This window comes from Coturnix japonica, unplaced genomic scaffold (genome assembly GCF_054131305.1).
Source record: "Coturnix japonica strain WE unplaced genomic scaffold, WE-NBRP24 Scf090, whole genome shotgun sequence".
Lineage (NCBI taxonomy): Eukaryota > Metazoa > Chordata > Aves > Galliformes > Phasianidae > Coturnix > Coturnix japonica.
The window spans coordinates 358,221-383,849 of NW_028188993.1; the positions used below are offsets into that span (position 1 = coordinate 358,221).

Here is a 25,629-nt window from a genome sequence, read left to right on the forward strand (position 1 = left end):
GTAGGTATAATGCAAAGGGAAGGGAATTATAAAAGATGGGAATTTATAAAAGAAAGAAATGCAAATGAAAGGAAAGGAAAGGAAAGTATAAATGAAAGGAGAGGCTAAGTTTAAAAATAGGAATTGAAATGAAAGTGTAAAGGAAAGGAAAGTATACAGAAAAGGAAAGTATAAAGGAAAGGAAAGTATAAAGAAAAGGAAAGTATAAAGGAAGGGAAAGTATAAAAGAAAGGAAAGCAAAGGTAAGTATATTGGAAAGGAGAAGAAAGTATAAATGAAAGGAATGGGTAAGTTTAAAAATAGGAATGGAAAGGAAAGTATAAGGGAATGGAAAGTATAAAGGAAGGGAAAGTATAAAAGAAAGGAAGCAAAGGTAAGTATAAAGGAAGGGAAAGCAAGGGAATAGAAAAGAAAGGAAAGGTAGATATAATGGAAAGGAAAGCAATGTATAAAGGAAAGTCAATGTATGTAGAATTGTAAGGATAGGGAAGTATATAAAAAAGGAAAGGAAAGGTTAATTTAAAAAAAAAAAAAGGAATGGAAAGGAAGGTTTAAGGGAAAATGTTACAGAACAGAAAGGTAATGTAGGTATAATGCAAAGGGAAGGGAATTATAAAAGAAGGGAATTTATAAAAGAAAGGAAAGCAAAGGTAAGTATGAAAGGAAAGGAAAGGAAACTATGAATGAAAGGAGAGGCTAAGTTTAAAAATAGGAATTGAAATGAAAGTGTAAAGGAAAGGAAAGTATACAGAAAAGGAAAGTATAAAGGAAAGGAAAGTATAAAGAAAAGGAAAGTATAAAGGAAGGGAAAGTATAAAGGAAAGGAAAGTATAAAGGAAGGGAAAGTATAAAAGAAAGGAAAGCAAAGGTAAGTATATTGGAAAGGATAAGAAAGTATAAATGAAAGGAATGGGTAAGTTTAAAAATAGGAATGGAAAGGAAAGTATAAGGGAATGGAAAGTATAAAGGAAGGGAAAGTATAAAAGAAAGGAAGCAAAGGTAAGTATAAAGGAAGGGAAAGGAAGGGAATAGAAAAGAAAGGAAAGGTAGATATAATGGAAAGGAAAGCAATGTATAAAGGAAAGTCAATGTATGTAGAATTGTAAGGATAGGGAAGTATATAAAAAAGGAAAGGAAAGGTTAATTTAAAAAAAAAAAAGGAATGGAAAGGAAGGTCTAAAGGAAAATGTTACAGAATAGAAAGGGAATGTAGGTATAATGCAAAGGGAAGGGAATTATAAAAGAAGGGAATTTATAAAAGATAGGAAAGCAAATGTAAGTATGAAAGGAAAGGGAAGTATAAATGAAAGGAAAGTCTAAGTTTAAAAATAGGAATTGAAATGAAAGTGTAAAGGAAAAGAAAGTATACAGAAAAGGAAAGGGAAAGTATAAAAGAAAGGAAAGCGAAGGTAAGTATATTGGAAAGGATAAGAAAGTATAAATGAAAGGAATGGGTAAGTTTAAAAATAGGAATGGAAAGGAAAGTATAAGGGAATGGAAAGTATAAAGGAAGGGAAAGTATAAAAGACAGGAAGCAAAGGTAAGTATAAAGGAAGGGAAAGCAAGGGAATAGAAAAGAAAGGAAAGGTAGATATAATGGAAAGGAAAGCAATGTATAAAGGAAAGTCAATGTATGTAGAATTGTAAGGATAGGGAAGTATATAAAAAAGGAAAGGAAAGGTTAATTTAAAAAAAAAAAAGGAATGGAAAGGAAGGTCTAAGGGAAAATGTAACAGAATAGAAAGGGAATGTAGGTATAATGCAAAGGGAAGGGAATTATAAAAGAAGGGAATTTATAAAGGAAAGGAAAGCAAAGGTAAGTATGAAAGGAAAGGAAAGGAAAGTATAAATGAAAGGAGAGGCTAAGTTTAAAAATAGGAATTGAAATGAAAGTGTAAAGGAAAGGAAAGTATACAGAAAAGGAAAGTATAAAGGAAAGGAAAGTATAAAGAAAAGGAAAGTATAAAGGAAGGGAAAGTATAAAAGAAAGGAAAGCAAAGGTAAGTATATTGGAAAGGAGAAGAAAGTATAAATGAAAGGAATGGGTAAGTTTAAAAATAGGAATGGAAAGGAAAGTATAAGGGAATGGAAAGTATAAAGGAAGGGAAAGTATAAAAGAAAGGAAGCAAAGGTAAGTATAAAGGAAGGGAAAGGAAGGGAATAGAAAAGAAAGGAAAGGTACATATAAAGGAAAGGAAAGCAATGTATAAAGGAAAGTCAATGTATGTAGAATTGTAAGGATAGGGAAGTATATAAAAAAGGAAAGGAAAGGTTAATTTAAAAAAAAAAAGGAATGGAAAGGAAGGTCTAAGGGAAAATGTTACAGAACAGAAAGGGAATGTAGGTATAATGTAAAGGGAAGGGAATTATAAAAGAAGGGAATTTATAAAAGAAAGGAAAGCAAAGGTAAGTATGAAAGGAAAGGAAAGAAAGTATAAATGAAAGGAGAGGCTAAGTTTAAAAATAGGAATTGAAATGAAAGTGTAAAGGAAAGGAAAGTATACAGAAAAGGAAAGTATAAAGGAAAGGAAAGTATAAAGAAAAGGAAAGTATAAAGGAAGGGAAAGTATAAAAGAAAGGAAAGCAAAGGTAAGTATATTGGAAAGGATAAGAAAGTATAAATGAAAGGAATGGGTAAGTTTAAAAATAGGAATGGAAAGGAAAGTATAAGGGAATGGAAAGTATAAAGGAAGGGAAAGTATAAAAGAAAGGAAGCAAAGGTAAGTATAAAGGAAGGGAAAGGAAGGGAATAGAAAAGAAAGGAAAGGTAGATATAATGGAAAGGAAAGCAAAGTATAAAGGAAAGTCAATGTATGTAGAATTGTAAGGATACGGAAGTATATAAAAAAGGAAAGGAAAGGTTAATTTAAAAAAAAAAAAAGGAATGGAAAGGAAGGTTTAAGGGAAAATGTTACAGAACAGAAAGGGAATGTAGGTATAATGCAAAGGGAAGGGAATTATAAAAGAAGGGAATTTATAAAAGAAAGGAAAGCAAAGGTAAGTATGAAAGGAAAGGAAAGGAAACTATGAATGAAAGGAGAGGCTAAGTTTAAAAATAGGAATTGAAATGAAAGTGTAAAGGAAAGGAAAGTATACAGAAAAGGAAAGTATAAAGGAAAGGAAAGTATAAAGAAAAGGAAAGTATAAAGGAAGGGAAAGTATAAAGGAAAGGAAAGTATAAAGGAAGGGAAAGTATAAAAGAAAGGAAAGCAAAGGTAAGTATATTGGAAAGGATAAGAAAGTATAAATGAAAGGAATGGGTAAGTTTAAAAATAGGAATGGAAAGGAAAGTATAAGGGAATGGAAAGTATAAAGGAAGGGAAAGTATAAAAGAAAGGAAGCAAAGGTAAGTATAAAGGAAGGGAAAGGAAGGGAATAGAAAAGAAAGGAAAGGTAGATATAATGGAAAGGAAAGCAATGTATAAAGGAAAGTCAATGTATGTAGAATTGTAAGGATAGGGAAGTATATAAAAAAGGAAAGGAAAGGTTAATTTAAAAAAAAAAAAGGAATGGAAAGGAAGGTCTAAAGGAAAATGTTACAGAATAGAAAGGGAATGTAGGTATAATGCAAAGGGAAGGGAATTATAAAAGAAGGGAATTTATAAAGGAAAGGAAAGCAAATGTAAGTATGAAAGGAAAGGGAAGTATAAATGAAAGGAAAGTCTAAGTTTAAAAATAGGAATTGAAATGAAAGTGTAAAGGAAAAGAAAGTATACAGAAAAGGAAAGGGAAAGTATAAAAGAAAGGAAAGCGAAGGTAAGTATATTGGAAAGGATAAGAAAGTATAAATGAAAGGAATGGGTAAGTTTAAAAATAGGAATGGAAAGGAAAGTATAAGGGAATGGAAAGTATAAAGGAAGGGAAAGTATAAAAGAAAGGAAGCAAAGGTAAGTATAAAGGAAGGGAAAGCAAGGGAATAGAAAAGAAAGGAAAGGTAGATATAATGGAAAGGAAAGCAATGTATAAAGGAAAGTCAATGTATGTAGAATTGTAAGGATAGGGAAGTATATAAAAAAGGAAAGGAAAGGTTAATTTAAAAAAAAAAAAGGAATGGAAAGGAAGGTCTAAGGGAAAATGTAACAGAATAGAAAGGGAATGTAGGTATAATGCAAAGGGAAGGGAATTATAAAAGAAGGGAATTTATAAAGGAAAGGAAAGCAAAGGTAAGTATGAAAGGAAAGGAAAGGAAAGTATAAATGAAAGGAGAGGCTAAGTTTAACAATAGGAATTGAAGTGAAAGTGTAAAGGAAAGGAAAGTATACAGAAAAGGAAAGTATAAAGGAAAGGAAAGTATAAAGAAAAGGAAAGTATAAAGGAAGGGAAAGTATAAAAGAAAGGAAAGCAAAGGTAAGTATATTGGAAAGGAGAAGAAAGTATAAATGAAAGGAATGGGTAAGTTTAAAAATAGGAATGGAAAGGAAAGTATAAGGGAATGGAAAGTATAAAGGAAGGGAAAGTATAAAAGAAAGGAAGCAAAGGTAAGTATAAAGGAAGGGAAAGGAAGGGAATAGAAAAGAAAGGAAAGGTACATATAAAGGAAAGGAAAGCAATGTATAAAGGAAAGTCAATGTATGTAGAATTGTAAGGATAGGGAAGTATATAAAAAAGGAAAGGAAAGGTTAATTTAAAAAAAAAAAGGAATGGAAAGGAAGGTCTAAGGGAAAATGTTACAGAACAGAAAGGGAATGTAGGTATAATGCAAAGGGAAGGGAATTATAAAAGAAGGGAATTTATAAAAGATAGGAAAGCAAATGTAAGTATGAAAGGAAAGGAAAGTATAAATGAAAGGAAAGTCTAAGTTTAAAAATAGGAATTGAAATGAAAGTGTAAAGGAAAAGAAAGTATACAGAAAAGGAAAGGGAAAGTATAAAAGAAAGGAAAGCGAAGGTAAGTATATTGGAAAGGATAAGAAAGTATAAATGAAAGGAATGGGTAAGTTTAAAAATAGGAATGGAAAGGAAAGTATAAGGGAATGGAAAGTATAAAGGAAGGGAAAGTATAAAAGAAAGGAAGCAAAGGTAAGTATAAAGGAAGGGAAAGGAAGGGAATAGAAAAGAAAGGAAAGGTAGATATAATGGAAAGGAAAGCAATGTATAAAGGAAAATCAATGTATGTAGAATTGTAAGTATAGGGAAGTATATAAAAAAGGAAAGGAAAGGTTAATTTAAAAAAAAAAAAAGAATGGAAAGGAAGGTCTAAAGGAAAATGTTACAGAACAGAAAGGGAATGTAGGTATAATGCAAAGGGAAGGGAATTATAAAAGAAGGGAATTTATAAAGGAAAGGAAAGCAAAGGTAAGTATGAAAGGAAAGGAAAGTATAAATGAAAGGAGAGGCTAAGTTTAAAAATAGGAATTGAAATGAAAGTGTAAAGGAAAGGAAAGTATACAGAAAAGGAAAGTATAAAGGAAAGGAAAGTATAAAGAAAAGGAAAGTATAAAGGAAGGGAAAGTATAAAAGAAAGGAAAGCAAAGGTAAGTATATTGGAAAGGAGAAGAAAGTATAAATGAAAGGAATGGGTAAGTTTAAAAATAGGAATGGAAAGGAAAGTATAAGGGAATGGAAAGTATAAAGGAAGGGAAAGTATAAAAGAAAGGAAGCAAAGGTAAGTATAAAGGAAGGGAAAGCAAGGGAATAGAAAAGAAAGGAAAGGTAGATATAATGGAAAGGAAAGCAAAGTATAAAGGAAAGTCAATGTATGTAGAATTGTAAGGATAGGGAAGTATATAAAAAAGGAAAGGAAAGGTTAATTTAAAAAAAAAAAAAGGAATGGAAAGGAAGGTTTAAGGGAAAATGTTACAGAACAGAAAGGGAATGTAGGTATAATGCAAAGGGAAGGGAATTATAAAAGAAGGGAATTTATAAAAGAAAGGAAAGCAAAGGTAAGTATGAAAGGAAAGGAAAGGAAACTATGAATGAAAGGAGAGGCTAAGTTTAAAAATAGGAATTGAAATGAAAGTGTAAAGGAAAGGAAAGTATACAGAAAAGGAAAGTATAAAGGAAAGGAAAGTATAAAGAAAAGGAAAGTATAAAGGAAGGGAAAGTATAAAGGAAAGGAAAGTATAAAGGAAGGGAAAGTATAAAAGAAAGGAAAGCAAAGGTAAGTATATTGGAAAGGATAAGAAAGTATAAATGAAAGGAATGGGTAAGTTTAAAAATAGGAATGGAAAGGAAAGTATAAGGGAATGGAAAGTATAAAGGAAGGGAAAGTATAAAAGAAAGGAAGCAAAGGTAAGTATAAAGGAAGGGAAAGGAAGGGAATAGAAAAGAAAGGAAAGGTAGATATAATGGAAAGGAAAGCAATGTATAAAGGAAAGTCAATGTATGTAGAATTGTAAGGATAGGGAAGTATATAAAAAAGGAAAGGAAAGGTTAATTTAAAAAAAAAAAAGGAATGGAAAGGAAGGTCTAAAGGAAAATGTTACAGAATAGAAAGGGAATGTAGGTATAATGCAAAGGGAAGGGAATTATAAAAGAAGGGAATTTATAAAAGATAGGAAAGCAAATGTAAGTATGAAAGGAAAGGGAAGTATAAATGAAAGGAAAGTCTAAGTTTAAAAATAGGAATTGAAATGAAAGTGTAAAGGAAAAGAAAGTATACAGAAAAGGAAAGGGAAAGTATAAAAGAAAGGAAAGCGAAGGTAAGTATATTGGAAAGGATAAGAAAGTATAAATGAAAGGAATGGGTAAGTTTAAAAATAGGAATGGAAAGGAAAGTATAAGGGAATGGAAAGTATAAAGGAAGGGAAAGTATAAAAGAAAGGAAGCAAAGGTAAGTATAAAGGAAGGGAAAGCAAGGGAATAGAAAAGAAAGGAAAGGTAGATATAATGGAAAGGAAAGCAATGTATAAAGGAAAGTCAATGTATGTAGAATTGTAAGGATAGGGAAGTATATAAAAAAGGAAAGGAAAGGTTAATTTAAAAAAAAAAAAGGAATGGAAAGGAAGGTCTAAGGGAAAATGTAACAGAATAGAAAGGGAATGTAGGTATAATGCAAAGGGAAGGGAATTATAAAAGAAGGGAATTTATAAAGGAAAGGAAAGCAAAGGTAAGTATGAAAGGAAAGGAAAGGAAAGGAAAGTATAAATGAAAGGAGAGGCTAAGTTTAAAAATAGGAATTGAAATGAAAGTGTAAAGGAAAGGAAAGTATACAGAAAAGGAAAGTATAAAGGAAAGGAAAGTATAAAGAAAAGGAAAGTATAAAGGAAGGGAAAGTATAAAAGAAAGGAAAGCAAAGGTAAGTATATTGGAAAGGAGAAGAAAGTATAAATGAAAGGAATGGGTAAGTTTAAAAATAGGAATGGAAAGGAAAGTATAAGGGAATGGAAAGTATAAAGGAAGGGAAAGTATAAAAGAAAGGAAGCAAAGGTAAGTATAAAGGAAGGGAAAGGAAGGGAATAGAAAAGAAAGGAAAGGTACATATAAAGGAAAGGAAAGCAATGTATAAAGGAAAGTCAATGTATGTAGAATTGTAAGGATAGGGAAGTATATAAAAAAGGAATAGAAAGGTTAATTTAAAAAAAAAAAGGAATGGAAAGGAAGGTCTAAGGGAAAATGTTACAGAACAGAAAGGGAATGTAGGTATAATGCAAAGGGAAGGGAATTATAAAAGAAGGGAATTTATAAAAGATAGGAAAGCAAATGTAAGTATGAAAGGAAAGGAAAGTATAAATGAAAGGAAAGTCTAAGTTTAAAAATAGGAATTGAAATGAAAGTGTAAAGGAAAAGAAAGTATACAGAAAAGGAAAGGGAAAGTATAAAAGAAAGGAAAGCGAAGGTAAGTATATTGGAAAGGATAAGAAAGTATAAATGAAAGGAATGGGTAAGTTTAAAAATAGGAATGGAAAGGAAAGTATAAGGGAATGGAAAGTATAAAGGAAGGGAAAGTATAAAAGAAAGGAAGCAAAGGTAAGTATAAAGGAAGGGAAAGGAAGGGAATAGAAAAGAAAGGAAAGGTAGATATAATGGAAAGGAAAGCAATGTATAAAGGAAAATCAATGTATGTAGAATTGTAAGTATAGGGAAGTATATAAAAAAGGAAAGGAAAGGTTAATTTAAAAAAAAAAAAGGAATGGAAAGGAAGGTCTAAAGGAAAATGTTACAGAACAGAAAGGGAATGTAGGTATAATGCAAAGGGAAGGGAATTATAAAAGAAGGGAATTTATAAAACATAGGAAAGCAAAGGTAAGTATGAAAGGAAAGGAAAGTATAAATGAAAGGAAAGTCTAAGTTTAAAAATAGGAATTGAAATGAAAGTGTAAAGGAAAAGAAAGTATACAGAAAAGGAAAGGGAAAGTATAAAAGAAAGGAAAGCAAAGGTAAGTATATTGGAAAGGATAAAAAAGTATAAATGAAAGGAATGGGTAAGTTTAAAAATAGGAATGGAAAGGAAAGTATAAGGGAATGGAAAGTATAAAGGAAGGGAAAGTATAAAAGAAAGGAAGCAAAGGTAAGTATAAAGGAAGGGAAAGCAAGGGAATAGAAAAGAAAGGAAAGGTAGATATAATGGAAAGGAAAGCAATGTATAAAGGAAAGTCAATGTATGTAGAATTGTAAGGATAGGGAAGTATATAAAAAAGGAAAGGAAAGGTTAATTTAAAAAAAAAAAAGGAATGGAAAGGAAGGTCTAAAGGAAAATGTTACAGAACAGAAAGGGAATGTAGGTATAATGCAAAGGGAAGGGAATTATAAAAGAAGGGAATTTATAAAAGAAAGGAAAGCAAAGGTAAGTATGAATGGAAAGGAAAGGAAAGTATAAATGAAAGGAGAGGCTAAGTTTAAAAATAGGAATTGAAATGAAAGTGTAAAGGAAAGGAAAGTATACAGAAAAGGAAAGTATAAAGGAAAGGAAAGTATAAAGAAAAGGAAAGTATAAAGGAAGGGAAAGTATAAAGGAAAGGAAAGTATAAAGGAAGGGAAAGTATAAAAAAAGGAAAGCAAAGGTAAGTATATTGGAAAGGATAAGAAAGTATAAATGAAAGGAATGGGTAAGTTTAAAAATAGGAATGGAAAGGAAAGTATAAGGGAATGGAAAGTATAAAGGAAGGGAAAGTATAAATAAAAGGAAGCAAAGGTAAGTATAAAGGAAGGGAAAGGAAGGGAATAGAAAAGAAAGGAAAGGTAGATATAATGGAAAGGAAAGCAATGTATAAAGGAAAATCAATGTATGTAGAATTGTAAGTATAGGGAAGTATATAAAAAAGGAAAGGAAAGGTTAATTTAAAAAAAAAAAAAGGAATGGAAAGGAAGGTCTAAAGGAAAATGTTACAGAACAGAAAGGGAATGTAGGTATAATGCAAAGGGAAGGGAATTATAAAAGATGGGAATTTATAAAAGAAAGAAATGCAAATGAAAGGAAAGGAAAGGAAAGTATAAATGAAAGGAGAGGCTAAGTTTAAAAATAGGAATTGAAATGAAAGTGTAAAGGAAAGGAAAGTATACAGAAAAGGAAAGTATAAAGGAAAGGAAAGTATAAAGAAAAGGAAAGTATAAAGGAAGGGAAAGTATAAAAGAAAGGAAAGCAAAGGTAAGTATATTGGAAAGGAGAAGAAAGTATAAATGAAAGGAATGGGTAAGTTTAAAAATAGGAATGGAAAGGAAAGTATAAGGGAATGGAAAGTATAAAGGAAGGGAAAGTATAAAAGAAAGGAAGCAAAGGTAAGTATAAAGGAAGGGAAAGCAAGGGAATAGAAAAGAAAGGAAAGGTAGATATAATGGAAAGGAAAGCAATGTATAAAGGAAAGTCAATGTATGTAGAATTGTAAGGATAGGGAAGTATATAAAAAAGGAAAGGAAAGGTTAATTTAAAAAAAAAAAAAGGAATGGAAAGGAAGGTTTAAGGGAAAATGTTACAGAACAGAAAGGTAATGTAGGTATAATGCAAAGGGAAGGGAATTATAAAAGAAGGGAATTTATAAAAGAAAGGAAAGCAAAGGTAAGTATGAAAGGAAAGGAAAGGAAACTATGAATGAAAGGAGAGGCTAAGTTTAAAAATAGGAATTGAAATGAAAGTGTAAAGGAAAGGAAAGTATACAGAAAAGGAAAGTATAAAGGAAAGGAAAGTATAAAGAAAAGGAAAGTATAAAGGAAGGGAAAGTATAAAGGAAAGGAAAGTATAAAGGAAGGGAAAGTATAAAAGAAAGGAAAGCAAAGGTAAGTATATTGGAAAGGATAAGAAAGTATAAATGAAAGGAATGGGTAAGTTTAAAAATAGGAATGGAAAGGAAAGTATAAGGGAATGGAAAGTATAAAGGAAGGGAAAGTATAAAAGAAAGGAAGCAAAGGTAAGTATAAAGGAAGGGAAAGGAAGGGAATAGAAAAGAAAGGAAAGGTAGATATAATGGAAAGGAAAGCAATGTATAAAGGAAAGTCAATGTATGTAGAATTGTAAGGATAGGGAAGTATATAAAAAAGGAAAGGAAAGGTTAATTTAAAAAAAAAAAAGGAATGGAAAGGAAGGTCTAAAGGAAAATGTTACAGAATAGAAAGGGAATGTAGGTATAATGCAAAGGGAAGGGAATTATAAAAGAAGGGAATTTATAAAAGATAGGAAAGCAAATGTAAGTATGAAAGGAAAGGGAAGTATAAATGAAAGGAAAGTCTAAGTTTAAAAATAGGAATTGAAATGAAAGTGTAAAGGAAAAGAAAGTATACAGAAAAGGAAAGGGAAAGTATAAAAGAAAGGAAAGCGAAGGTAAGTATATTGGAAAGGATAAGAAAGTATAAATGAAAGGAATGGGTAAGTTTAAAAATAGGAATGGAAAGGAAAGTATAAGGGAATGGAAAGTATAAAGGAAGGGAAAGTATAAAAGAAAGGAAGCAAAGGTAAGTATAAAGGAAGGGAAAGCAAGGGAATAGAAAAGAAAGGAAAGGTAGATATAATGGAAAGGAAAGCAATGTATAAAGGAAAGTCAATGTATGTAGAATTGTAAGGATAGGGAAGTATATAAAAAAGGAAAGGAAAGGTTAATTTAAAAAAAAAAAAGGAATGGAAAGGAAGGTCTAAGGGAAAATGTAACAGAATAGAAAGGGAATGTAGGTATAATGCAAAGGGAAGGGAATTATAAAAGAAGGGAATTTATAAAAGAAAGGAAAGCAAAGGTAAGTATGAAAGGAAAGGAAAGGAAACTATGAATGAAAGGAGAGGCTAAGTTTAAAAATAGGAATTGAAATGAAAGTGTAAAGGAAAGGAAAGTATACAGAAAAGGAAAGTATAAAGGAAAGGAAAGTATAAAGAAAAGGAAAGTATAAAGGAAGGGAAAGTATAAAGGAAAGGAAAGTATAAAGGAAGGGAAAGTATAAAAGAAAGGAAAGCAAAGGTAAGTATATTGGAAAGGAGAAGAAAGTATAAATGAAAGGAATGGGTAAGTTTAAAAATAGGAATGGAAAGGAAAGTATAAGGGAATGGAAAGTATAAAGGAAGGGAAAGTATAAAAGAAAGGAAGCAAAGGTAAGTATAAAGGAAGGGAAAGGAAGGGAATAGAAAAGAAAGGAAAGGTACATATAAAGGAAAGGAAAGCAATGTATAAAGGAAAGTCAATGTATGTAGAATTGTAAGGATAGGGAAGTATATAAAAAAGGAAAGGAAAGGTTAATTTAAAAAAAAAAAGGAATGGAAAGGAAGGTCTAAGGGAAAATGTTACAGAACAGAAAGGGAATGTAGGTATAATGCAAAGGGAAGGGAATTATAAAAGAAGGGAATTTATAAAAGAAAGGAAAGCAAAGGTAAGTATGAAAGGAAAGGAAAGAAAGTATAAATGAAAGGAGAGGCTAAGTTTAAAAATAGGAATTGAAATGAAAGTGTAAAGGAAAGGAAAGTATACAGAAAAGGAAAGTATAAAGGAAAGGAAAGTATAAAGAAAAGGAAAGTATAAAGGAAGGGAAAGTATAAAAAAAGGAAAGCAAAGGTAAGTATATTGGAAAGGATAAGAAAGTATAAATGAAAGGAATGGGTAAGTTTAAAAATAGGATTGGAAAGGAAAGTATAAGGGAATGGAAAGTATAAAGGAAGGGAAAGTATAAAAGAAAGGAAGCAAAGGTAAGTATAAAGGAAGGGAAAGGAAGGGAATAGAAAAGAAAGGAAAGGTAGATATAATGGAAAGGAAAGCAATGTATAAAGGAAAGTCAATGTATGTAGAATTGTAAGGATAGGGAAGTATATAAAAAAGGAAAGGAAAGGTTAATTTAAAAAAAAAAAGGAATGGAAAGGAAGGTCTAAAGGAAAATGTTACAGAACAGAAAGGGAATGTAGGTATAATGCAAAGGGAAGGGAATTATAAAAGAAGGGAATTTATAAAAGATAGGAAAGCAAAGGTAAGTATGAAAGGAAAGGAAAGTATAAATGAAAGGAAAGTCTAAGTTTAAAAATAGGAATTGAAATGAAAGTGTAAAGGAAAAGAAAGTATACAGAAAAGGAAAGGGAAAGTATAAAAGAAAGGAAAGCAAAGGAAAGTATATTGGAAAGGATAAGAAAGTATAAATGAAAGGAATGGGTAAGTTTAAAAATAGGAATGGAAAGGAAAGTATAAGGGAATGGAAAGTATAAAGGAAGGGAAAGTATAAAAGAAAGGAAGCAAAGGTAAGTATAAAGGAAGGGAAAGCAAGGGAATAGAAAAGAAAGGAAGGGTAGATATAATGGAAAGGAAAGCAATGTATAAAGGAAAGTCAATGTATGTAGAATTGTAAGGATACGGAAGTATATAAAAAAGGAAAGGAAAGGTTAATTTAAAAAAAAAAAAGGAATGGAAAGGAAGGTCTAAGGGAAAATGTAACAGAATAGAAAGGGAATGTAGGTATAATGCAAAGGGAAGGGAATTATAAAAGAAGGGAATTTATAAAAGAAAGGAAAGCAAAGGTAAGTATGAAAGGAAAGGAAAGGAAAGGAAAGGAAAGTATAAATGAAAGGAGAGGCTAAGTTTAAAAATAGGAATTGAAATGAAAGTGTAAAGGAAAGGAAAGTATACAGAAAAGGAAAGTATAAAGGAAAGGAAAGTATAAAGAAAAGGAAAGTATAAAGGAAGGGAAAGTATAAAAGAAAGGAAAGCAAAGGTAAGTATATTGGAAAGGAGAAGAAAGTATAAATGAAAGGAATGGGTAAGTTTAAAAATAGGAATGGAAAGGAAAGTATAAGGGAATGGAAAGTATAAAGGAAGGGAAAGTATAAAAGAAAGGAAGCAAAGGTAAGTATAAAGGAAGGGAAAGGAAGGGAATAGAAAAGAAAGGAAAGGTACATATAAAGGAAAGGAAAGCAATGTATAAAGGAAAGTCAATGTATGTAGAATTGTAAGGATAGGGAAGTATATAAAAAAGGAAAGGAAAGGTTAATTTAAAAAAAAAAAGGAATGGAAAGGAAGGTCTAAGGGAAAATGTTACAGAACAGAAAGGGAATGTAGGTATAATGCAAAGGGAAGGGAATTATAAAAGAAGGGAATTTATAAAAGAAAGGAAAGCAAAGGTAAGTATGAAAGGAAAGGAAAGAAAGTATAAATGAAAGGAGAGGCTATGTTTAAAAATAGGAATTGAAATGAAAGTGTAAAGGAAAGGAAAGTATACAGAAAAGGAAAGTATAAAGGAAAGGAAAGTATAAAGAAAAGGAAAGTATAAAGGAAGGGAAAGTATAAAAGAAAGGAAAGCAAAGGTAAGTATATTGGAAAGGATAAGAAAGTATAAATGAAAGGAATGGGTAAGTTTAAAAATAGGAATGGAAAGGAAAGTATAAGGGAATGGAAAGTATAAAGGAAGGGAAAGTATAAAAGAAAGGAAGCAAAGGTAAGTATAAAGGAAGGGAAAGGAAGGGAATAGAAAAGAAAGGAAAGGTAGATATAATGGAAAGGAAAGCAATGTATAAAGGAAAGTCAATGTATGTAGAATTGTAAGGATAGGGAAGTATATAAAAAAGGAAAGGAAAGGTTAATTTAAAAAAAAAAAAGGAATGGAAAGGAAGGTCTAAAGGAAAATGTTACAGAACAGAAAGGGAATGTAGGTATAATGCAAAGGGAAGGGAATTATAAAAGAAGGGAATTTATAAAAGATAGGAAAGCAAAGGTAAGTATGAAAGGAAAGGAAAGTATAAATGAAAGGAAAGTCTAAGTTTAAAAATAGGAATTGAAATGAAAGTGTAAAGGAAAAGAAAGTATACAGAAAAGGAAAGGGAAAGTATAAAAGAAAGGAAAGCGAAGGTAAGTATATTGGAAAGGATAAGAAAGTATAAATGAAAGGAATGGGTAAGTTTAAAAATAGGAATGGAAAGGAAAGTATAAGGGAATGGAAAGTATAAAGGAAGGGAAAGTATAAAAGAAAGGAAGCAAAGGTAAGTATAAAGGAAGGGAAAGCAAGGGAATAGAAAAGAAAGGAAAGGTAGATATAATGGAAAGGAAAGCAATGTATAAAGGAAAGTCAATGTATGTAGAATTGTAAGGATAGGGAAGTATATAAAAAAGGAAAGGAAAGGTTAATTTAAAAAAAAAAAAGGAATGGAAAGGAAGGTCTAAAGGAAAATGTTACAGAATAGAAAGGGAATGTAGGTATAATGCAAAGGGAAGGGAATTATAAAAGAAGGGAATTTATAAAGGAAAGGAAAGCAAAGGTAAGTATGAAAGGAAAGGAAAGGAAAGTATAAATGAAAGGAGAGGCTAAGTTTAAAAATAGGAATTGAAATGAAAGTGTAAAGGAAAGGAAAGTATACAGAAAAGGAAAGTATAAAGGAAAGGAAAGTATAAAGAAAAGGAAAGTATAAAGGAAGGGAAAGTATAAAAGAAAGGAAAGCAAAGGTAAGTATATTGGAAAGGATAAGAAAGTATAAATGAAAGGAATGGGTAAGTTTAAAAATAGGAATGGAAAGGAAAGTATAAGGGAATGGAAAGTATAAAGGAAGGGAAAGTATAAAAGAAAGGAAGCAAAGGTAAGTATAAAGGAAGGGAAAGGAAGGGAATAGAAAAGAAAGGAAAGGTACATATAAAGGAAAGGAAAGCAATGTATAAAGGAAAGTCAATGTATGTAGAATTGTAAGGATAGGGAAGTATACAAAAAGGAAAGGAAAGGTTAATTTAAAAAAAAAAAAAAGGAATGGAATGGAAGGTCTAAGGGAAAATGTTACAGAACAGAAAGGGAATGTAGGTATAATGCAAAGGGAAGGGAATTATAAAAGAATGGAATTTATAAAAGAAAGGAAAGCAAAGGTAAGTATGAAAGGAAAGGAAAGTATAAATGAAAGGAGAGGCTAAGTTTAAAAATAGGAATTGAAATGAAAGTGTAAGGGAAAGGAAAGTATACAGAAAAGGAAAGTATAAAGGAAAGGAAAGTATAAAGAAAAGGAAAGTATAAAGGAAGGGAAAGTATAAAAGAAAGGAAAGCAAAGGTAAGTATATTGGAAAGGATAAGAAAGTATAAATGAGAGGAATGGGTAAGTTTAAAAATAGGAATGGAAAGGAAAGTATAAGGGAATGGAAAGTATAAAGGAAGGGAAAGTATAAAAGAAAGGAAGCAAAGGTAAGTATAAAGGAAGGGAAAGGAAGGGAATAGAAAAGAAAGGAAAGGTACATATAATGGAAAGGAAAGCAATGTATAAAGGAAAGTCAATGTATGTAGAATTGTAAGGATAGGGAAGTATATAAAAAAGGAAAGGAAAGGTTAATTTAAAAAAAAAAAAAGGAATGGAAAGGAAGGTCAAAAGGAAAATGTTACAGAACAGAAATAGAATGTAGGTATAATGCAAAGGGAAGGGAATTATAAAAGAAGGGAATTTATAAAAGATAGGAATGCAAAGGTAAGTATGAAAGGAAAGGAAAGTATAAATGAAAGGAAAGTCTAAGTTTAAAAATAGGAATTGAAATGAAAGTGTAAAGGAAAAGAAAGTATACAGAAAAGGAAAGGGAAAGTATAAAAGAAAGGAAAGCAAAGGTAAGTATATTGGAAAGGATAAGAAAGTATAAATGAAAGGAATGGGTAAGTTTAAAAATAGGAATGGAAAGGAAAGTATAAGGGAATGGAAAGTATAAAGGAAGGGAAAGTATAAAAGAAAGGAAGCAAAGGTAAGTATAAAGGAAGGGAAAGGAAGGGAATAGAAAAGAAAGGCAAGGTAGATATAATGGAAAGGAAAGCAATGTATAAAGGAAAATCAATGTATGTAGAATTGTAAGTATAGGGAAGTATATAAAAAAGGAAAGGAAAGGAAAGGTTAATTTAAAAAAAAAAAAGGAATGGAAAGGAGGGTCTAAAGGAAAATGTTACAGAACAGAAAGGGAATGTAGGTATAATGCAAAGGGAAGGGAATTATAAAAGAAGGGAATTTATAAAAGAAAGGAAAGCAAAGGTAAGTATGAAAGGAAAAGAAAGGAAAGTATAAATGAAAGGAGAGGCTAAGTTTAAAAATAGGAATTGAAATGAAAGTGTAAAGGAAAGGAAAGTATACAGAAAAGGAAAGTATAAAGGAAAGGAAAGTATAAAGAAAAGGAAAGTATAAAGGAAGGGAAAGTATAAAAGAAAGGAAAGCAAAGGTAAGTATATTGGAAAGGATAGGAAAGTATAAATGAAAGGAAAGTCTAAGTTTAAAAATAGGAATTGAAATGAAAGTGTAAAGGAAAAGAAAGTATACAGAAAAGGAAAGGGAAAGTATAAAAGAAAGGAAAGCAAAGGTAAGTATACTGGAAAGGATAAGAAAGTATAAATGAAAGGAATGGGTAAGTTTAAAAATAGGAATGGAAAGGAAAGTATAAGGGAATGGAAAGTATAAAGGAAGGGAAAGTATAAAAGAAAGGAAGCAAAGGTAAGTATAAAGGAAGGGAAAGCAAGGGAATAGAAAGAAAGGAAAGGTAGATATAATGGAAAGGAAAGCAATGTATAAAGGAAAATCAATGTATGTAGAATTGTAAGTATAGGGAAGTATATAAAAAAGGAAAGGAAAGGTTAATTTAAAAAAAAAAAAGGAATGGAAAGGAGGGTCTAAAGGAAAATGTTACAGAACAGAAAGGGAATGTAGGTATAATGCAAAGGGAAGGGAATTATAAAAGAAGGGAATTTTTAAAAGAAAGGAAAGCAAAGGTAAGTATGAAAGGAAAGGAAAGGAAAGTATAAATGAAAGGAGAGGCTAAGTTTAAAAATAGGAATTGAAATGAAAGTGTAAAGGAAAGGAAAGTATACAGAAAAGGAAAGTAAAAAGGAAAGGAAAGTATAAAGAAAAGGAAAGTATAAAGGAAGGGAAAGTATAAAAGAAAGGAAAGCAAAGGTCAGTATATTGGAAAGGATAGGAAAGTATAAATGAAAGGAATGGGTAAGTTTAAAAATAGGAATGGAAAGGAAAGTATAAGGGAATGGAAAGTATAAAGGAAGGGAAAGTATAAAAGAAAGGAAGCAAAGGTAAATATAAAGGAAGGGAAAGGAAGGGAATAGAAAAGAAAGGAAAGGTAGATATAATGGAAAGGAAAGCAATGTATAAAGGAAAATCAATGTATGTAGAATTGTAAGTATAGGGAAGTATATAAAAAAGGAAAGGTTAATTTAAAAAAAAAAAGGAATGGAAAGGAAGGTCTAAAAGAAAATGTTACAGAACAGAAAGGGAATGTAGGTATAATGCAAAGGGAAGGGAATTATAAAAGAAGGGAATTTATAAAAGAAAGGAAAGCAAAGGTAAGTATGAAAGGAAAGGAAAGGAAAGTATAAATGAAAGGAGAGGCTAAGTTTAAAAATAGGAATTGAAATGAAAGTGTAAAGGAATGGAAAGTATACAGAAAAGGAAAGTATAAAGGAAAGGAAAGTATAAAGAAAAGGAAAGTATAAAGGAAGGGAAAGTATAAAAGAAAGGAAAGCAATGGTAAGTATATTGGAAAGGATAAGAAAGTATAAATGAAAGGAATGGGTAAGTTTAAAAATAGGAATGGAAAGGAAAGTATAAGGGAATGGAAAGTATAAAGGAAGGGAAAGTATAAAAGAAAGGAAGCAAAGGTAAGTATAAAGGAAGGGAAAGGAAGGGAATAGAAAAGAAAGGAAAGGTACATATAAAGGAAAGGAAAGCAATGTATAAAGGAAAGTCAATGTATGTAGAATTGTAAGGATAGAGAAGTATACAAAAAGGAAAGGAAAGGTTAATTTAAAAAAAAAAAAAGGAATGGAAAGGAAGGTCTAAGGGAAAATGTTACAGAACAGAAAGGGAATGTAGGTATAATGCAAAGGGAAGGGAATTATAAAAGAAGGGAATTTATAAAAGAAAGGAAAGCAAAGGTAAGTATGAAAGGAAAGGAAAGTATAAATGAAAGGAGAGGCTAAGTTTAAAAATAGGAATTGAAATGAAAGTGTAAAGGAAAGGAAAGTATACAGAAAAGGAAAGTATAAAGGAAAGGAAAGTATAAAGAAAAGGAAAGTATAAAAGTATAAAAGAAAGGAAAGCAAAGGTAAGTATATTGGAAAGGATAAGAAAGTATAAATGAAAGGAATGGGTAAGTTTAAAAATAGGAATGGAAAGGAAAGTATAAGGGAATGGAAAGTATAAAGGAAGGGAAAGTATAAAAGAAAGGAAGCAAAGGTAAGTATAAAGGAAGGGAAAGGAAGGGAATAGAAAAGAAAGGAAAGGTACATATAAAGGAAAGGAAAGCAATGTATAAAGGAAAGTCAATGTATGTAGAATTGTAAGGATAGGGAAGTATATAAAAAAGGAAAGGAAAGGTTAATTTAAAAAAAAAAAAAGGAATGGAAAGGAAGGTCTAAGGGAAAATGTTACAGAACAGAAAGGGAATGTAAGTATAATGCAAAGGGAACGGAATTATAAAAGAAGGGAATTTATAAAAGAAAGGAAAGCAAAGGTAAGTATGAAAGGAAAGGAAAGTATAAATGAAAGGAGAGGCTAAGTTTAAAAATAGGAATTGAAATGAAAGTGTAAAGGAAAGGAAAGTATACAGAAAAGGAAAGTATAAAGGAAAGGAAAGTATAAAGAAAAGTAAAGTATAAAGGAAGGGAAAGTATAAAAGAAAGGAAAGCAAAGGTAAGTATACTGGAAAGGATAAGAAAGTATAAATGAAAGGAATGGGTAAGTTTAAAAATAGGAATGGAAAGGAAAGTATAAGGGAATGGAAAGTATAAAGGAAGGGAAAGTATAAAAGAAAGGAAGCAAAGGTAAGTATAAAGGAAGGGAAAGGAAGGGAATAGAAAAGAAAGGAAAGGTACATATAATGGAAAGGAAAGCAATGTATAAAGGAAAATCAATGTATGTAGAATTGTAAGGATAGGGAAGTATATAAAAAAGGAAAGGAAAGGTTAATTTAAAAAAAAAAGGAATGGAAAGGAAGGTCTAAAGGAAAATGTTACAGAACAGAAAGGGAATGTAGGTATAATGCAAAGGGAAGGGAATTATAAAAGAAGGGAATTTATAAAAGATAGGAAAGCAAAGGTAAGTATGAAAGGAAAGGAAAGTATAAATGAAAGGAAAGTCTAAGTTTAATAATAGGAATTGAAATGAAAGTGTAAAGGAAAAGAAAGTATACAGAAAAGGAAAGGGAAAGTATAAAAGAAAGGAAAGCAAAGGTAAGTATATTGGAAAGGATAAGAAAGTATAAATGAAAGGAATGGGTAAGTTTAAAAATAGGAATGGAAAGGAAAGTATAAGGGAATGGAAAGTATAAAGGAAGGGAAAGTATAAAAGAAAGGAAGCAAAGGTAAGTATAAAGGAAGGGAAAGGAAGGGAATAGAAAAGAAAGGAAAGGTACATATAATGGAAAGGAAAGCAATGTATAAAGGAAAATCAATGTATGTAGAATTGTAAGTAAAGGGAAGTATATAAAAAAGGAAAGGAAAGGTTAATTTAAAAAAAAAAAAGGAATGGAAAGGAAGGTCTAAAGGAAAATGTTACAGAACAGAAAGGGAATGTAGGTATAATGCAAAGGGAAGGGAATTATAAAAGAAGGGAATTTATAAAAGAAAGGAAAGCAAAGGTAAGTATGAAAGGAAAGGAAAGGAAAGGAAAGTATAAATGAAAGGAGAGGCTAAGTTTAAAAATAGGAATTGAAATGAAAGTGTAAAGGAAAGGAAAGTATACAGAAAAGGAAAGTATAAAGGAAAGGAAAGTATAAAGAAAAGTAAAGTATAAAGGAAGGGAAAGTATAAAAGAAAGGAAAGCAAAGGTAAGTATACTGGAAAGGATAAGAAAGTATAAATGAAAGGAATGGGTAAGTTTAAAAATAGGAATGGAAAGGAAAGTATAAGGGAATGGAAAGTATAAAGGAAGGGAAAGTATAAAAGAAAGGAAGCAAAGGTAAGTATAAAGGAAGGGAAAGGAAGGGAATAGAAAAGAAAGGAAAGGTACATATAAAGGAAAGGAAAGCAATGTATAAAGGAAAGTCAATGTATGTAGAATTGTAAGTATAGGGAAGTATATAAAAAAGGAAAGGAAAGGTTAATTTTAAAAAAAAAAAAGGAATGGAAAGGAAGGTCTAAGGGAAAATGTTACAGAACAGAAAGGGAATGTAGGTATAATGCAAAGGGAACGGAATTATAAAAGAAGGGAATTTATAAAAGAAAGGAAAGCAAAGGTAAGTATGAAAGGAAAGGAAAGGAAAGTATAAATGAAAGGAGAGGCTAAGTTTAAAAATAGGAATTGAAATGAAAGTGTAAAGGAAAGGAAAGTATACAGAAAAGGAAAGTATAAAGGAAAGGAAAGTATAAAGAAAAGTAAAGTATAAAGGAAGGGAAAGTATAAAAGAAAGGAAAGCAAAGGTAAGTATACTGGAAAGGATAAGAAAGTATAAATGAAAGGAATGGGTAAGTTTAAAAATAGGAATGGAAAGGAAAGTATAAGGGAATGGAAAGTATAAAGGAAGGGAAAGTATAAAAGAAAGGAAGCAAAGGTAAGTATAAAGGAAGGGAAAGGAAGGGAATAGAAAAGAAAGGAAAGGTAGATATAATGGAAAGGAAAGCAATGTATAAAGGAAAATCAATGTATGTAGAATTGTAAGGATAGGGAAGTATATAAAAAAGGAAAGGAAAGGTTAATTTAAAAAAAAAAGGAATGGAAAGGAAGGTCTAAAGGAAAATGTTACAGAACAGAAAGGGAATGTAGGTATAATGCAAAGGGAAGGGAATTATAAAAGAAGGGAATTTATAAAAGATAGGAAAGCAAAGGTAAGTATGAAAGGAAAGGAAAGTATAAATGTAAGGAGAGGCTAAGTTTAAAAATAGGAATTGAAATGAAAGTGTAAAGGAAAAGAAAGTATACAGAAAAGGAAAGGGAAAGTATAAAAGAAAGGAAAGCAAAGGTAAGTATATTGGAAAGGATAAGAAAGTATAAATGAAAGGAATGGGTAAGTTTAAAAATAGGAATGGAAAGGAAAGTATAAGGGAATGGAAAGTATAAAGGAAGGGAAAGTATAAAAGAAAGGAAGCAAAGGTAAGTATAAAGGAAGGGAAAGGAAGGGAATAGAAAAGAAAGGAAAGGTACATATAATGGAAAGGAAAGCAATGTATAAAGGAAAATCAATGTATGTAGAATTGTAAGTAAAGGGAAGTATATAAAAAAGGAAAGGAAAGGTTAATTTAAAAAAAAAAAAGGAATGGAAAGGAAGGTCTAAAGGAAAATGTTACAGAACAGAAAGGGAATGTAGGTATAATGCAAAGGGAAGGGAATTATAAAAGAAGGGAATTTATAAAAGAAAGGAAAGCAAAGGTAAGTATGAAAGGAAAGGAAAGGAAAGGAAAGGAAAGGAAAGGAAAGGAAAGGAAAGGAAAGGAAAGGAAAGGAAAGGAAAGGAAAGGAAAGGAAAGGAAAGGAAAGGAAAGGAAAGGAAAGGAAAGGAAAGGAAAGGAAAGGAAAGGAAAGTATAAATGAAAGGAGAGGCTAAGTTTAAAAATAGGAATTGAAATGAAAGTGTAAAGGAAAGGAAAGTATACAGAAAAGGAAAGTATAAAGGAAAGGAAAGTATAAAGAAAAGTAAAGTATAAAGGAAGGGAAAGTATAAAAGAAAGGAAAGCAAAGGTAAGTATACTGGAAAGGATAAGAAAGTATAAATGAAAGGAATGGGTAAGTTTAAAAATAGGAATGGAAAGGAAAGTATAAGGGAATGGAAAGTATAAAGGAAGGGAAAGTATAAAAGAAAGGAAGCAAAGGTAAGTATAAAGGAAGGGAAAGGAAGGGAATAGAAAAGAAAGGAAAGGTACATATAAAGGAAAGGAAAGCAATGTATAAAGGAAAGTCAATGTATGTAGAATTGTAAGGATAGAGAAGTATACAAAAAGGAAAGGAAAGGTTAATTTTAAAAAAAAAAAAGGAATGGAAAGGAAGGTCTAAGGGAAAATGTTACAGAACAGAAAGGGAATGTAGGTATAATGCAAAGGGAACGGAATTATAAAAGAAGGGAATTTATAAAAGAAAGGAAAGCAAAGGTAAGTATGAAAGGAAAAGAAAGGAAAGTATAAATGAAAGGAGAGGCTAAGTTTAAAAATAGGAATTGAAATGAAAGTGTAAAGGAAAGGAAAGTATACAGAAAAGGAAAGTATAAAGGAAAGGAAAGTATAAAGAAAAGGAAAGTATAAAGGAAGGGAAAGTATAAAAGAAAGGAAAGCAAAGGTAAGTATATTGGAAAGGATAGGAAAGTATAAATGAAAGGAATGGGTAAGTTTAAAAATAGGAATGGAAAGGAAAGTATAAGGGAATGGAAAGTATAAAGGAAGGGAAAGTATAAAAGAAAGGAAGCAAAGGTAAGTATAAAGGAAGGGAAAGGAAGGGAATAGAAAAGAAAGGAAAGGTAGATATAATGGAAAGGAAAGCAATGTATAAAGGAAAATCAATGTATGTAGAATTGTAAGTATAGGGAAGTATATAAAAAAGGAAAGGAAAGGTTAATTTACAAAAAAAAAGGTATGGAAAGGAAGGTCTAAAGGAAAATGTTACAGAACAGAAAGGGAATGTAGGTATAATGCAAAGGGAAGGGAATTATAAAAGAAGGGAATTTATAAAGGAAAGGAAAGCAAAGGTAAGTATGAAAGGAAAGGAAAGGAAAGTATAAATGAAAGGAGAGGCTAAGTTTAAAAATAGGAATTGAAATGAAAGTGTAAAGGAAAGGAAAGTATACAGAAAAGGAAAGTATAAAGGAAAGGAAAGTATAAAGAAAAGGAAAGTATAAAGGAAGGGAAAGTATAAAAGAAAGGAAAGCAAAGGTAAGTATATTGGAAAGGATAAGAAAGTATAAATGAAAGGAATGGGTAAGTTTAAAAATAGGAATGGAAAGGAAAGTATAAGGGAATGGAAAGTATAAAGGAAGGGAAAGTATAAAAGAAAGGAAGCAAAGGTAAGTATAAAGGAAGGGAAAGGAAGGGAATAGAAAAGAAAGGAAAGGTACATATAAAGGAAAGGAAAGCAATGTATAAAGGAAAGTCAATGTATGTAGAATTGTAAGGATAGGGAAGTATACAAAAAGGAAAGGAAAGGTTAATTTAAAAAAAAAAAAAAGGAATGGAATGGAAGGTCTAAGGGAAAATGTTACAGAACAGAAAGGGAATGTAGGTATAATGCAAAGGGAAGGGAATTATAAAAGAATGGAATTTATAAAAGAAAGGAAAGCAAAGGTAAGTATGAAAGGAAAGGAAAGTATAAATGAAAGGAGAGGCTAAGTTTAAAAATAGGAATTGAAATGAAAGTGTAAGGGAAAGGAAAGTATACAGAAAAGGAAAGTATAAAGGAAAGGAAAGTATAAAGAAAAGGAAAGTATAAAGGAAGGGAAAGTATAAAAGAAAGGAAAGCAAAGGTAAGTATATTGGAAAGGATAAGAAAGTATAAATGAGAGGAATGGGTAAGTTTAAAAATAGGAATGGAAAGGAAAGTATAAGGGAATGGAAAGTATAAAGGAAGGGAAAGTATAAAAGAAAGGAAGCAAAGGTAAGTATAAAGGAAGGGAAAGGAAGGGAATAGAAAAGAAAGGAAAGGTACATATAATGGAAAGGAAAGCAATGTATAAAGGAAAGTCAATGTATGTAGAATTGTAAGGATAGGGAAGTATATAAAAAAGGAAAGGAAAGGTTAATTTAAAAAAAAAAAAAGGAATGGAAAGGAAGGTCTAAAGGAAAATGTTACAGAACAGAAATAGAATGTAGGTATAATGCAAAGGGAAGGGAATTATAAAAGAAGGGAATTTATAAAAGATAGGAATGCAAAGGTAAGTATGAAAGGAAAGGAAAGTATAAATGAAAGGAAAGTCTAAGTTTAAAAATAGGAATTGAAATGAAAGTGTAAAGGAAAAGAAAGTATACAGAAAAGGAAAGGGAAAGTATAAAAGAAAGGAAAGCAAAGGTAAGTATATTGGAAAGGATAAGAAAGTATAAATGAAAGGAATGGGTAAGTTTAAAAATAGGAATGGAAAGGAAAGTATAAGGGAATGGAAAGTATAAAGGAAGGGAAAGTATAAAAGAAAGGAAGCAAAGGTAAGTATAAAGGAAGGGAAAGGAAGGGAATAGAAAAGAAAGGCAAGGTAGATATAATGGAAAGGAAAGCAATGTATAAAGGAAAATCAATGTATGTAGAATTGTAAGTATAGGGAAGTATATAAAAAAGGAAAGGAAAGGAAAGGTTAATTTAAAAAAAAAAAAGGAATGGAAAGGAGGGTCTAAAGGAAAATGTTACAGAACAGAAAGGGAATGTAGGTATAATGCAAAGGGAAGGGAATTATAAAAGAAGGGAATTTATAAAAGAAAGGAAAGCAAAGGTAAGTATGAAAGGAAAAGAAAGGAAAGTATAAATGAAAGGAGAGGCTAAGTTTAAAAATAGGAATTGAAATGAAAGTGTAAAGGAAAGGAAAGTATACAGAAAAGGAAAGTATAAAGGAAAGGAAAGTATAAAGAAAAGGAAAGTATAAAGGAAGGGAAAGTATAAAAGAAAGGAAAGCAAAGGTAAGTATATTGGAAAGGATAGGAAAGTATAAATGAAAGGAAAGTCTAAGTTTAAAAATAGGAATTGAAATGAAAGTGTAAAGGAAAAGAAAGTATACAGAAAAGGAAAGGGAAAGTATAAAAGAAAGGAAAGCAAAGGTAAGTATACTGGAAAGGATAAGAAAGTATAAATGAAAGGAATGGGTAAGTTTAAAAATAGGAATGGAAAGGAAAGTATAAGGGAATGGAAAGTATAAAGGAAGGGAAAGTATAAAAGAAAGGAAGCAAAGGTAAGTATAAAGGAAGGGAAAGCAAGGGAATAGAAAGAAAGGAAAGGTAGATATAATGGAAAGGAAAGCAATGTATAAAGGAAAATCAATGTATGTAGAATTGTAAGTATAGGGAAGTATATAAAAAAGGAAAGGAAAGGTTAATTTAAAAAAAAAAAAGGAATGGAAAGGAGGGTCTAAAGGAAAATGTTACAGAACAGAAAGGGAATGTAGGTATAATGCAAAGGGAAGGGAATTATAAAAGAAGGGAATTTATAAAAGAAAGGAAAGCAAAGGTAAGTATGAAAGGAAAGGAAAGTATAAATGAAAGGAGAGGCTAAGTTTAAAAATAGGAATTGAAATGAAAGTGTAAAGGAAAGGAAAGTATACAGAAAAGGAAAGTAAAAAGGAAAGGAAAGTATAAAGAAAAGGAAAGTATAAAGGAAGGGAAAGTATAAAAGAAAGGAAAGCAAAGGTCAGTATATTGGAAAGGATAGGAAAGTATAAATGAAAGGAATGGGTAA

At 30.6% G+C, this 25,629-nt stretch overlaps 2 long non-coding RNA genes across 2 annotated transcripts; both read left to right on the top strand.

The window, feature by feature from the left end:
• Window positions 1-168: 168 nt before the first annotated feature.
• On the top strand, window positions 169-7,592 carry LOC146751456 (uncharacterized). The gene is made up of 2 exons (XR_014941566.1): window positions 169-549; window positions 1,716-7,592. It is a non-coding gene; the product is annotated as an uncharacterized LOC146751456 (long non-coding RNA).
• Window positions 7,593-9,451: 1,859 nt separating this feature from the next.
• Window positions 9,452-24,906, top strand: LOC146751457 (uncharacterized). The gene is made up of 2 exons (XR_014941567.1): window positions 9,452-9,832; window positions 10,999-24,906. It is a non-coding gene; the product is annotated as an uncharacterized LOC146751457 (long non-coding RNA).
• The last annotated feature ends 723 nt before the right edge of the window (window positions 24,907-25,629 follow it).